This window comes from Alligator mississippiensis, chromosome 16 (assembly GCF_030867095.1).
Source record: "Alligator mississippiensis isolate rAllMis1 chromosome 16, rAllMis1, whole genome shotgun sequence".
In the NCBI taxonomy this organism is placed as follows: Eukaryota; Metazoa; Chordata; order Crocodylia; family Alligatoridae; genus Alligator; species Alligator mississippiensis.
In genome coordinates, this window is record NC_081839.1 from 2877307 (window position 1) to 2890547 (window position 13241).

The 13241-nt window shown below is 43.9% G+C and overlaps 1 protein-coding gene across 3 annotated transcripts in view; it reads left to right on the forward strand.

Annotated features, from left to right (window-relative positions):
• Positions 1-13241, forward strand: part of SBNO2 (strawberry notch homolog 2) — a 101515-nt gene that overhangs the window by 22318 nt on the left and 65956 nt on the right. The window lies entirely within an intron of this gene.

Here is a 13241-nt window from a genome sequence, read left to right on the forward strand (position 1 = left end):
TTTACCATTTAAAAAAAAATTTAAATAGAAGGAAAGCAGCTAATCCTGGGTCAGAGAATGTGCAAAGGAGGGTATTTAGAGATCCCAGGGCAACCGTAATTTGTCTGGTTTGCCCAGGGTGGACAAAGACATTTTTACGGCATATGTAGTAATAGAAAGTGCCAGCCACGTGGAAAGGAGCTTGTGAGAACCATATGCTTGGATTTCCTGACTCTTGTGCATGTAAATTCCCACCCACGGGGCTGCATTCACGCTGCTTTTTGTATTGAAGTAGAACAACAGAGCGCGATTTCTTCATTGTCCTTCAGCAGGTTCGGCTTTGCTGTGACTTAGTCAAACAGAGCTCATTGTTTGTACTTCTTTCTCCTCCTTTTCTCTGTAATTTAAGCAACCTGTCTCTGGGCATGTTTTTTTTTCCCAACTTTGAGCCTTTTTCTGGCACTTGTAATTAAGGCTCTTATGCTGCTAATTTAAACCCACCTGACTTTACCCTTTGCCGTGGCTGACTTGCGGGATATGCTCGTTTAAAGAAGACGTTTCCTGCCCAACAACCACCCTTTGATTGTGCCTTATGGTCTGAGCCTCAAATAGGTGGGGTGGGTGCTGCTTCAAAGCTCTTCCTCTTCATGCCTTAGACACCTGTGTCTTGAAAGGACAAGTTTGATCTTTTTCCCTCACCACCTGAGACTACTTCTGTAGATCTGGCAGGAAACTTGGAAGTGATCTCAACTTTTTCTCCCCTCTGTTTACAGAGTATACGGTTCCAGCAGTTAATCTGCCAAAGAGATTGTTTGCAGTCCTGCTGCAACTCTGTAAAAACTTGCAGAGCGAAGGAAAGAATGAGGAGGATTCTCCCTATTTTTTTTTTCTCCGTCCTGGGCACAGTGAATGCACAAGTATAATCTGGATGCTCATACATAAATGTGTTTTGCATGCATTGTAATTTGCCCCTGAGTGTTTCAGGGATCAAGATAGTTTAAACAACTCAGTACAGAATGCCCTGAAGTGACTCCATTTTAGTCGCAGATATTTAATATCTTTCCCATTGAGACTTCTGCTGCCTGTCATAACTCGACTAGCCTGTACTCCCTGTTGGTTTGGGGTTTAACTTCTCTTTCTTTTTTTTTTCCCCTCTGGTAATCTCTCTTTAATGTTAATCTCAGACTGGCTGAGTTGGTTACAAATGTTCCCTGTTTTGCATTGCTTAGGTTCAGAAACTGATTCTTTGCTTTTTATATTTAAGCACCATATTGACAGGAAAGCGAGTTTTAGATTCAAAATACTTGACCTTCAGAAAAAAATCCAGCAGTCTTTTGCTCAGGAATGGCAAAAAGCTCCCATAGCTGACCCTATAGTTATTTTGCTCTGCTTCTACATAATCAGATCCCTTTTTAGCAGAGATTGCATAAATGAACTGGCAAGCCCTTTTCTAAGGGTAGCTGCTTCAGGTACACCAAGGAAGGCTATAAACCAGTGGTGCTCAACCCATGGGCCAGGTGAGGGGCATGGGGCCAGTCCACAGGCTGGATTGGTCTCTGTGCACCAGGATCGGATCCTGGGGCCCCATGCCACCTCTGCCCAGACCCACATGCCAGGATCAGGCCTGGTGCCACCCTGCACATTTGAGCTAACACGCAGGTCCACAGCCCCACATGGCTCCTCATGGGCCAGATGCCAGGTCCCCAGGGATTGAGCACCCCTGGTATAAACAGAGCAGCATCACACTGAGTTCAGACCTGCAAGGAGTCAAAAAGGAACCTGCAAATGCTGGAGAGAATCAGAAAAAAAAAATGGTACTTTCCATTCAATTTTTGACTTGCTTCCAAAGCAGGTGAGCACTTACGCATGTTGAACCCATTCAACTTTTGTACTCAAACACTACCCTTCGTCTGACGTGCTCAGTGGCTTTCCAAGAATAACGAAGCCTTGCAGAACCCCCCATGGATTATGAAACGTTTTACCCCTGGGTAAACTGAGGAACAGAGAGGGTTCTGGTTTCCCCGGGCTCAGAAAACGAGTCATTCACAGAGCAGATGAACTGCAGCTCAGGTTCCCAGCTGCCTCCTTTCCTCACTCAAGGCAGATTGCTGCTGGTGTGTGTTCTGTTCAAAACAAGGCCCAGTGAAAATGCTGAAGGGGAACTTGATGCTGACTTGGCCCCTGAGATGTGGAAATCTCTGTCAGTTTTCAAAGTTCCTTAGTCTTCAGTTCCTATTTCTGAGTGATTATATTTTTCTTCTTTAAGTTCATTTAAATGTGGCCCTTGTGTTTTATCCAACATGTATGATGGCCTCTCAAGTTGCATGCTCTGAAGACTGCTGTTGTTGGGTTTTGCAAGGATTTCACAAGAGTGGTGGGTGCCACAATCCCCTGGATTTCATTTGTGTCCAGTTGTCTTGTGCGGAGGCGGCAGATGGGAGGAGAATACTTGCCATGCGGTATCTGTAGGCAGAAGAAGGAGTTGGCTCAAGTTCCAGAAGGCTTCTTCATCATCAGGCCCATGGAAATTCCACAACAGCAAATTTGGCCTGGACGTTGTGTGTCTGTGACTTCCTTGCTAACTTCCTGTTAACATAGTGGTTCTCAACTTATATGGATTTGGGGTGACCTCTATAACTTTTGTGAATGGAGTGGTACTCAGTTTCAAAAACCAATTTATATATATTCCAGTGGTTATCTCCTTGCAGAGGAGCTGGACAGTGGGGGTAGGGAGTTGGCAAGACTGAGCCTGTGCTTATCTGCGTAATTTATCTGCTTATATCCTTGCATGTCTCTGCAGGGGCACCCTTCAAAGGATCTGGCGGCACCCCAGGGTTTCTTGGCACCCTGCTTAAGAATTATTGTATTAATGGAAGTAATTTTAAAATGACCTTATTGAGCCTGATTATAACCAGGTAGTTTATTGAGCATCCAAAACAGCGGTCAAGGTAAGTGCAGGCCAGATTGTCCCATAGGTTGTGGCCACCATCCAGAAGAAGCTGAAGCCATTTTTGAGTCACCTCCGAGTGTCGTGTAACGTAGCATCAAATGAAAGCTGCCCCATCTGGAGCCCAGCACAGAAAGGGAAGCTCTGTCATAATGAACTGTTTAAGTGAAAGTCTATTGATATTGAAACTATTCATATATCTCAATCAGAATGACTCCTGATATAATTAGATTACTTATAAAGCTTTATCGTGCTGCTTAGGAAAACAGTTTCATTATTAAGCATAGACTGCCCAGCCATTAAAGAGCAAGTCTTATGGTTTTTTCATGAGTGTGTGTAATCCATCACTTGAGTGCCTTCGCTCTAAATCATGTTGAAAGATTGCTTCATTAGTTCCTCATGGTCCTTACAGAGGGAAATTACTGTTCTAGGGATTATATATATTTGCTCTATGCTGTCGGAGTCCCTCTTTTGCATCTACTGGCAACAGTCCTCCTTACCTTCTAGCTTGCAGCTCTTGGCTGTGTCCAGGCCTGGGTCCACAGGAGGCACCTCTTCCTAGCTAGTGTCTAGTTTATGCCCTGAAACATGAGAGTTTATGTTCCTTATAAATGCATGTCCTGTTTACTGGGACGGTGCATAGTATGTGTGTTTAATCCTTCTTATAATAAACCCTTCTGCTGAATGTTATTTTGTAGTAGTGAGCTCCACAAGTTCTATTTGCAGGTTAAAAAAATGAAGTTAATTGAGTATTTATCTTTTTTTTTGGGATGGGGTGACCAGAAATAAGTGCATTGTTTTGAGGCCAGGATTATACCTGTGATTTCTTTTAATAACCTATTTTCAAAATCTTTTCTTGCGTTTCTTTGTGCATCCCAACAACGTGTAACCCCCTGCCCTGCTCAGCAAGCAGAGGTTTTTCACTGAGCTGTCTGCAGCGATGCCCAGGACTCTCTCTCTGTGGTTAGAGTTGTACACTTCTCTATGCTGGGTTTACCCATCTCTAAAATTAGCTTGCTTACTTCACAGTTGTGTTCTGAGGCATAATCAGTTTGGAAAATGTTTGAGACCTCTCAGTGCGTGCAGACACTTTCTTCACTATTATGACAAAGTTCCTTTCTTTTATGGCTTATGAATAAAAGTATGGCCTGAGAGTGGCATGTTTCAGCATCCAGTTTCTGAAACTTTACAGGTGAAAAGTTGGTTTGATATGCACTTACAAGGTTTGCCGAATGGGCTGCGTAAGGGAGGAGTGGGAGAAAATTACACCAGTAAAAATCAAGAGTTACAACAGCAGAAAAACTGTTTCTGTCACTAGGTTATCGTGTTTGAGGAAGCTGGTCTAAGGTACACTGGCAACACCCAGCATTACTGGCAACTGCTTTTAAATACAGGCAAGCCCTAAAACTAGAACATAATTTAGATCATTGCTTTTCTTTTGATAATTCTCTCTCTCTAGGGTGGCTGGCCTCTGGAGGATAGATGACTAGCAGCTGAGAGTAAATGTCAAGGCTGGGAGCTGGCATATGTTAGCTGCACATGCTCGCTGCTTCCTGATGATGTGCTCAAATAGTTAGATCAGTAGTGTTCAAACTTTTCGCCCCATGGGCCAGCTGAGTGGCACAGGGCTGGTCTATGGGCTGGATCAGGCCTTGCCTGGCCCCCATGGTGGGATTGGGCCCTACACTGCCTCCACCCTGGATCAGACCCCACACCCCCCTCTGCACCCAATCCAGCATGAAGGGCCCTACTCTCCAGCCCATGGGGCTCCCCATGGATCTGGAAATTTGGCAGCAGGGTAGCAGTGCCACATTGTCCCCATTGTCCTGCAAGCCGGATGACATGGTGCTGTGGTCTGGATCTGGCCCATGGGCCAGTGGTTGAGCACCCCTGAGTTAGATGACTCCTGCCATCAAAAGCATGTTCCTTCTCATGGAGCCGCATTTCAGATTTTCCAGCACTCTGAAAAAGGCGAGTCGGTCTCCAACTCTTAGAATCCAAGGGACTGTCATGGGCATAGTTTGTTCAAGCCTCACAAATTTTGTTTTGGAAAAAAAAAATCACAAGATGTGAGGAGGTTGGGTGTGCATCCTTTAAAAGGTTCTCCTGCTATGACTCTTCTTTTTTGGAGCTTAGTTCTACCATCTGGCTCTCTGGAGGTGGCTTCTAACAATGTCTGACTTGGGGAAACCAGCTCATTTTAGTCTACCTTGTGAAAGTGTGATAACAACGCCCAATACTGAGGTCAGAAGTTTATATCTCTAACCAAATTGTCTTTGTTCATCGCTGCCTTGGAGTTGCCTGATAGTCCCAAGCAGAGCTACCATCTACTAGGTTTTTTGGGTGGGCAAAAACAAGAATCTGTTTTTTGCAGTGGGTGGTTCTTGTTATAAGTGATCTTGAGTTAGGAAGCTCTTTATTTGCCCCCTCAAATAGAGACAAGGATTTTTGTGGGTGATGTATATATTTATCGGACCAGCTGCCTAGCTGGCATAGACTTAGACCAGCTTTCAAAGGTAGTGCATCACTCCAGCACCCCCATATGGAAGTATTTTTTACTGCTAGTTTAGGATATGTGTAGCAAAGCAGTGTGAGGAAAGGATTTTGAGTGTACATTTGCTATAGAATTTGTTTTAGGGGTTTGGGCTTCCATTGGGTCTGTCTTTAGTTATTTGAAGGCTAGAGAAGCAGCCCAGTGCATGGAGTGAGACACCTTGCAGGAGGTTTGTTCTCACTCTCTGGCTTTTTGGGATAAGCAAGATGCCAAAACAAGCTGGTACGTGGGGGAGAAGTTTGTCTTCCTGTCGGCCTTCCAGGATGGATATTGCTAGGGATTCGCACAGTATCGCTATGGATGGTTTTCAGATCTTTTCGGAGTATAAATGTCAGCAAACCAGCATGTGCATCTTATGAGACTAATCTACAGCAAAAGCTATTAAAAACTCACCATTGATCTTCTTGGAAACCAGGTGGACCTGCTGTGTCCTCTTGCATTTAGAATAGGAAATACTTTGTAGCCCTGAAGTTTTGGCAGAGCAAAACTGAGAGTCGTTAGCACTTCCCATTGTGCATTCTGCTGTCAGGGTCACTGGGACAGTCATGGTCAGAAAATAAGCGGCCTTCAATGAAAGGCTGGTGGGTGCTGAGGCAGTAAATCTAAAAAGCATATGATGTGATGTGTCAGGGCAAAAAAAAGTGAGTCATCTTCACATCTAAACCTTTGGGGGTTTTTGGTCTCCTGCCATCATAACACTTGAACTAGAGGCCCCCAAAAAACCACAACACTGTGTTATTCTAGCTTGCACTTAACTGCACACCTACAAAAACTACATCCTGCTTACCACCAAACAACTTCGAGGTAAGCAGACTAGTCCAACTTTTCTCTGAGCCTAAACAGCATATAAAATTAACTGTTTCAAACAGGCGATTTTACCGCACCTTCATCTGTCCTATGAAATATGCACTTTCATGTCTACCCAGGAGAACTTTTACAATCTTCTCTCCTATGCCTGAAGAAGGGTGCTCATGCCTAAAAGCTTGCAATTTAAAGAACAATTTTTTTTTTTTGTGTGTGTGCAAAAAACCTAGTTGGTCTAATAAGATATCACCTCTACCATGAGTTCTGATTCATTTTGCCTGTGGACCAATATGGCTACAACCTGGATGTAACACCTACAAAGAAGTTTTCCATCAAATCGAAATGGCAGAAAATTGTACTTGCACCTGTGCCTTGATCCGAGCCGGCGTGGCGTGCACACGTGCAGATAAGCGTTCACCATTGTCTCTCTCATTCATTATGGTAGTGTTTCTTTAGCAACGTACGTTATCGCTGATGCGTTCTGGGTAATTGGATAGTGCCAAGGGGATGAATTTTGATTTCAGTGTGGAAGCATTTATAGGGAAGTGCGGTCTAATAATTAGAGCGCAGCCCGGGCAATGCAGGACATCTGGAGCCTATTCTCAACCCTGTCGTTGTTTTGCTGAGCCTCTGAACAAATTCTCCCCATGTATCTGTTTCCCCATTTACAAAACGGGGCTGGCTGTGCATCTTGAGTTCCTCTGAAGAAACGCACCAAATGCTGAGTGATGTTTACAGTCGGAACAGATTTCAGCACCCCTTGAGCTCTGAAGTTTTACAGTCTTGAAGCTGTTTCTCTTCATTTTGCGAATTGACTTCTAAGCTATTGTGTAAGTTTTTTGTTATTTTTTTAGGGTGTTTTTTTTTTTTCCTGGGGACCTCTCGAGAGATGCATTCTACTCGATAGAGAACCCATCAAGTGAAATCTAATGTTGCCAAGAACCAAGACGCAAGATAATGTAGAACAGGCAGGGAGAGTTTCTGATATTGATTTTTTTAGCCTTCATAAGTTACTCTGGATGTATAAGTGAAGCTGTATATTTGCTACAGCTGTTACGGGAATCGCTGCTTCTGATTTCCTATCAAAAGCTGTTACCAACTTTCTTTTTTTTTTTTTAAATCACTACGGAAAAGAACAGACACTATTTTAAAGGCTCCAGAGTGTATTGATATCTCTAAAACAGTCTGACTTTAACCCCAGGGCAGCGCACCTCTACCATCGCTGTCCAGTAACTGCTTGGTTTTATTTAAAGGTGATCTGTAAAGCAAAACCTATTTATGCCATTTGCTGCTCCCTCGTGGTTTATAAAGATGGCCCTGTAAGGCTTTACGTAAGGCATTTTTTTCCCTGCTTTGGCCATACAAGTCTGTGGCTAATCTCTCTGGGTAGAGGGTTTGGGGGGCACCTGCATGGAGATATCGGAGAAATATGAGGTTTGGCTCTTAGCTCCCCAGTGCTTCATTCGAGGGCTTTGGAGCTAAGGTGCTTTATCCTCTGATGGTGCGACGTATGTCATCCTGGTCATATCCCCAAATTTAGATGTGAGAAGCCAAGAAATTACATGAGCGACCTGGGAGGGGGGAGAAGCAAGGGAAGAAATCACCTGAAGTGTTACAAAGCCACCTTTGTGTGACATAAAGGTGAGTCAGGAGTAGGGGCAAAGCTTTCTTCTGCTTTGCATTTCAGCTGTAACCCTTCACTCCTTTATTCTCTTTAGATGTGACTTGCACTCTTATGTGGTGCCACTGCTGAGCTGCCAAGTCATGTCAGGAGGAGAAGATATGGTTAAAAAGGAATGAGACGACAACCTCCCCCCCAATAAATAAATAAAAAAGCAAGCAGCTGATGATCAAGTCAAGTTTGGTGGCTGGAGCTGTGGCTGCTTCCTTTCGGAGCTGAAGTGGTTCTCAGATACTTCTTCGAACTGTTATCTCGGGCTCCCACTTTCTGGATGTGGATTTGCACAGCCTGCTCTTTGTCCGTCTTGCAAATTCCATTGCAGTGAACACATGCGTGTGGCGTATTTTGGGGAGGGTGAAGCCTTTCAATACGTCCTAGAGCTGCGAGGGAGCTTGGCTAATAAATCAGGGGGACTGAGGCCTATGTAATGACATGCATTAACATGCTGGGCATTAGCTAAACATTTTTTAGCTGTTTGCACTCCTGGACTTACTGACTGTGAAACCCGAGTGCAGATTTTACAGCGCAATAAAAAGAAACATTTCTGCACGTGGGATAAGAAGGCTGATGTACGGCTCTGTCTGAAAGCAGGCAAGTGCAGAGCTCTCCAAGTGATGCTGAGCCTCAGCAAAAAGGTGTTACTTTTGTGGGCCGCGATGACTGGAGTTAACTAAGTGAGGTTTGATCGCCGTTTCAGATAACTTGAGGTTATTGTGCCACTGTGCAAACACTGTGCTTTGAAGGCCAGGCTCCATGGGCCTCTTCCAAGGAGATGATCTGTTTTTTGTTTTTTAAAGTGTGTTGATCACTTTGAGGTTGTTTTTGTGTTTTTGAAATGATTTTTCTCAGAGAAAATGGGAAATAACTAATGTTTGTCATTTGTTAGGCAGGTTTGATGGACGAAGCTGGACCCGACTGTCAGGTTGAGGGAGTTCTGATTTCTGGAATTGGTTTTTAAACCACCATGGAACAAGCCTCTGGCAAAGAATTTTATTTCCAGGTGGAAACCCCAGTCACGCGAGGGGGCCTTTAATCACACACTCTCAGTTTTTACAGGGATATAGGTTGTGTAGCTATGTTGGTCTAAGGACATAGGCAGGCAAGATTCTTTGGGTAAATCCTGGTATCTTTTATTAGACCAACTCAAATAGTTGGAAAAATTCTTCTTTGCGAGCTTTCGGGCATAAATACCCTTCGTCAGGCTGAGGAAGCATCTGCAGTTGGCGTGTGCTCTTCCTGGATGGAATGAATAGCAAAGAAGAGACTCAATTTGTGGCATTTGAAAAGGTGACTTTTCTGTCCCCCTAATGTTTCACATGTTCTTGTTTTCAAAAGGTTTGTAGATCTCTTGCAAGCTAGCACTGCAGTGACAACCATCCTGAAATCCCTTTGAACAGGGTAGAGCTCATGCTGCCATGAAAGAGCAGGGGAAGAGTCTGACCAAGTTTGGACGCTCAAGTCCTGGGGCAGAACTTACCTCTCACCTAAGTTCTGCTTGCCATTTTTATTGTGTGCATTTGTGCACAGATATTTTATTTAAATAGTCTTAAAGACCCAATCCTGCAATCAATGAGATGGTTTGCTTAAGTAGCAACTTCAGGATCCGACACTAGAATGCTGTCTCCTGAATTTACCTCTCAAGTGAGCCCTCTCATTGATTGCAGGATGGGGTCTTCAGTGCATTTAAATTAAGCATGCACTGTCTGAAAGAACTCCTTGCAGGGTTTGATCAGGTTGTGGCAAAAATGTAATGTTGTCCTCAGCAGGATGCTTCACTGTTTTTTAATATTTGCATTCTCTAGTGCCTCCAGCCTCCAACCCGGTTTCATGTTCCCTTTGTGCTGGAAGTGAGGACACACACGCTCTGCTTCAAAGAGCTTGCAATCTAAGCAGTGCTATAAAAACATACCTTAATTAAATTTTTTCCCCCTTTCCACCCAGTCAAATCTCAGCTATTTCTCCAAGCGTTATAAATTTCTCTGACATCTCGGCCCAAAAGTATATGTTAAAACAACATTAGCTGTTTCTCCAGAAAACAGATCACATATTTAGCAGTGGAATTTCTGTGTGGAAATTGAAGATTCAGCAGGTTTGTTTCGGGAGATGAAATGCAACCTGATAAATGAGCTGTTACAATTCCGAATCCCACAAGTTTGCCTGGGTGGTGATATTCAGAGCGAGACGTTTCAGAAAACACAGGCTCAAAGTAATTTTATGTTCTTCAGCTCCCTTTGCTAATCTTTGTGGGTTTACAGTCTTATTTTTCCTATCATTTTGAAGTTTTTTTTTTCCCTCTGCCATTGTGCAAAACACCCACACAAACACAGTAAATGAAGTGGGCATGGTGTATTTCCTGAGACTTTTTCAAATGGACAGATTTGCAATGGTAAAGGTGGGGTGAGGCAGCCCTTCTCTTGTAGTTCAGCCTTGTTGTCCTTTATCTGTAAGGTCCAGGGGGGCTACGATTAACGTTTAAGAAGGCTGAGTTTCATAGATTCATAGACCTTAGGACTGGAAGGGACCTTGCAAGATCATCCTGTCCAGCCCCCTGCCCACAGGGCAGGAAGTCATTTTTAAAACCATATTGTGTGACTTCTAATGCTTGAGGAAGGTAGTCGAATTGATGTCTCAATATTGATGCTCTCTGAGCTGTTTTCCTACAAACCGGTTGCTGGTACTGCCAGCTGCCCACCCATATACTTTTTTGGAGAAACCTGTGGGATAGTGCACTTTCTGTAACCTTTGGCCTCTGGGTGCCAGGAGGCAGACCGCTCTGGCTAATTGTGGTGGGTGGTCACAGTGAAACGGGGCAAAGTGACAGACACCTGTTTTATTTCATAATGACCAAAGCAGTTTCTTATCGCAACTGATCTTGGCTGGATTTAGACTAATGGCCTGGAAATATGTGCATGTGTGTGTGTCCCTCCTCTTCCCCTTAGTTTAGCACTCTGGTCTAGGCTTTTAACAAGCATGTCGGAGAAAAGGCAGCGAACCCAGTTGGGGTACAGATTTTAGCTCTGAAATTGTAATGGTCCCCAGAGTCATTTGTGTTCACAATAGATGTGTGATTGACTTGTAACTTTGAACTCAAGTTGAACAAGTGTCAGCCCCTTCACCCCGGGCTCCAGAGAAACAGTTTGCTCTCTGTAATGACTTTGCAGCCATTGACTAATTAGCCCTGCTTCAAGAGCTGTACTGACAGGGCGCGTATGTACAAACGAAGGAGAAAAACACAGTCATTTTTATTTTCATTTTCCATTACAAACACTGGAATGGTTTTGTCAGCTGAGAGGTCATGATTTTTTTTTAAGAGGCTGTGTCAGAAATGGATTCATTGGAAAAAAAAATAAAAATCTTATGTTAGAAAGGGCATCTTTTAAAATGATCGAACCCCAACGTTTGAAGGAGAATGATATCTATATCTATCTCATTTACTCCCTGTGCTGTTTAGTTTATCTGCTGTACCAGCTTGAACAGTGAAGGTGCACTGCTTAGTTTCACTTTGGTTCTCCGTGCTAACCCGCTGGAGGGATCAGGGTCATGTTTTGGGGCTGGGGAAAGAAAGGGAGGGAGTTAGGTTGGATTTAAAAAGAAATCATGGAAACATTCTTGTCCTTAAGATGTGTTTGTTTTTTTTTCTCTTTTTTTTTTTTTACTATTTATATATAAATGTTTGCTTTAACTATAACAGTTAGGCCTGAAACTGTCCCTCTGAGCTTTAAAGAGCATTACAGAGAGTCTAGCAAAGAACAAGTGCAGTTGATGGTGTCCTTTCCACTGGTTTACAAGTGCTGAAAGCCATTTAGATTCTGCCCAGCTGTTCAGGATTAATTTTTATAATTGAGCTGGAGGTCAAAGCATAGGCAAATTTGTAGCTCTGAGTCGGTGACAACAAAAAGACAGTGCAGCTTTAGTATTTCAGTGCACTTAAGAAGAAGTGGAGTCCCGGGGGTCAATATTTTCTGCCCCAAACATTGATTAGGACAAACTTAAGAGGAAGGAAACTTTAAGTATATACTTCTGGCTTTAGCTCTGGGTGCCTGGAGGAAAGAGACCTGTGGGCTCTTGAAGCTGCTTTGCTGAACTGTTTCTCACCAGCTGAGTAGTTGGAAAGGAAATCTCCGCTTGTTACTTCTGAAGTTAGTTAATGCGTGACAGTAAAACAACTGCTTTTAGCATCCAATGAGTTGATTTATTTATGAAAGAGGAGCTGAATTGGGTTGAGGTACTGGAAATGTGGGTAACAGGTTAAAGTGAGTCTTACTGTGACTCAGGTTGGCCAGTCAGTTTACAGTAAATTGGGCTGTAGTGGTTAATGGTACAGAGGATTGTGCATCCTGTGGTATTCTGCTTAGCTGGGGTCCCGGATGTCAGTGTAGATTAGTGAGAGGTGGTGGACAGTAACGGATGGGGATCTAGAGCAGTAGAGGCTGACTGGCTATCCAAGGGGCTCCATCAGTAGAATTTTATTTTTTTTGTGTGGGGGGGGAGCTAAAAGAAAGGCAGACGTGGGGTCATTAATGGGTGCATTTGGTAATAGAGAGATGAAGCCACACTTAGGGATGGGGTGTGAAGTTATCCTAGATAGCACATTTACAGTCTTTTTTACCCTGTTCTGCCTGTTCCAATCCTGCTGTGATTCCAGTGGGGCAATACAAGTGAAACCAGAGGAAGCTGATGTGGGTGGGAAGCTAAGACCATGTACCAGATATAGACATGGTCCTTAATTGGTACCAAATCTGTGCTAACTAGGAATTCTGCCCAGTTCAGTGCCCAAGAGGCCTTTACGAGCCCTTGGAGAGCCAGGCAAGCTGTTTCCCTCTCCGATCAAACTGGAGAATAAGTTCAGTCCAGATGTTCAGGCTTTGTAACATCTTTTATAAAGTTCCTTTTCATTCCCTGCCTTCAAGTCTTCTCTCTCGCCACCCCCAACCCTGCCAGAAATACTCAGTGAGGCAAATCATGGGAGACTGTCCTGCCTTAAAGCATCACTCGGGTTCCTCGATGCTCAGATACCAAATCGATGAGTACTGTTTGAATGCCGAGGTAGGAGCCGAATGTTAGGTTCAGTCCGCTAAGCCTAGCACAGAGATGTCTGGGGAAGAGTTGGGCTCGTGCCTACATGCAGGGGCATCACACTTGCATCTTTTTCTCTGACTTGCCATCACCATCATTTTCTTTCCTTCGTAAGATGAAGGCCTTGTCAGCTCTGTCCCTTTGTACTGCTCCTGGCTGCTGGCTTCCACGTAAAGGTATGAGCCAAGTTCGGATTTAGC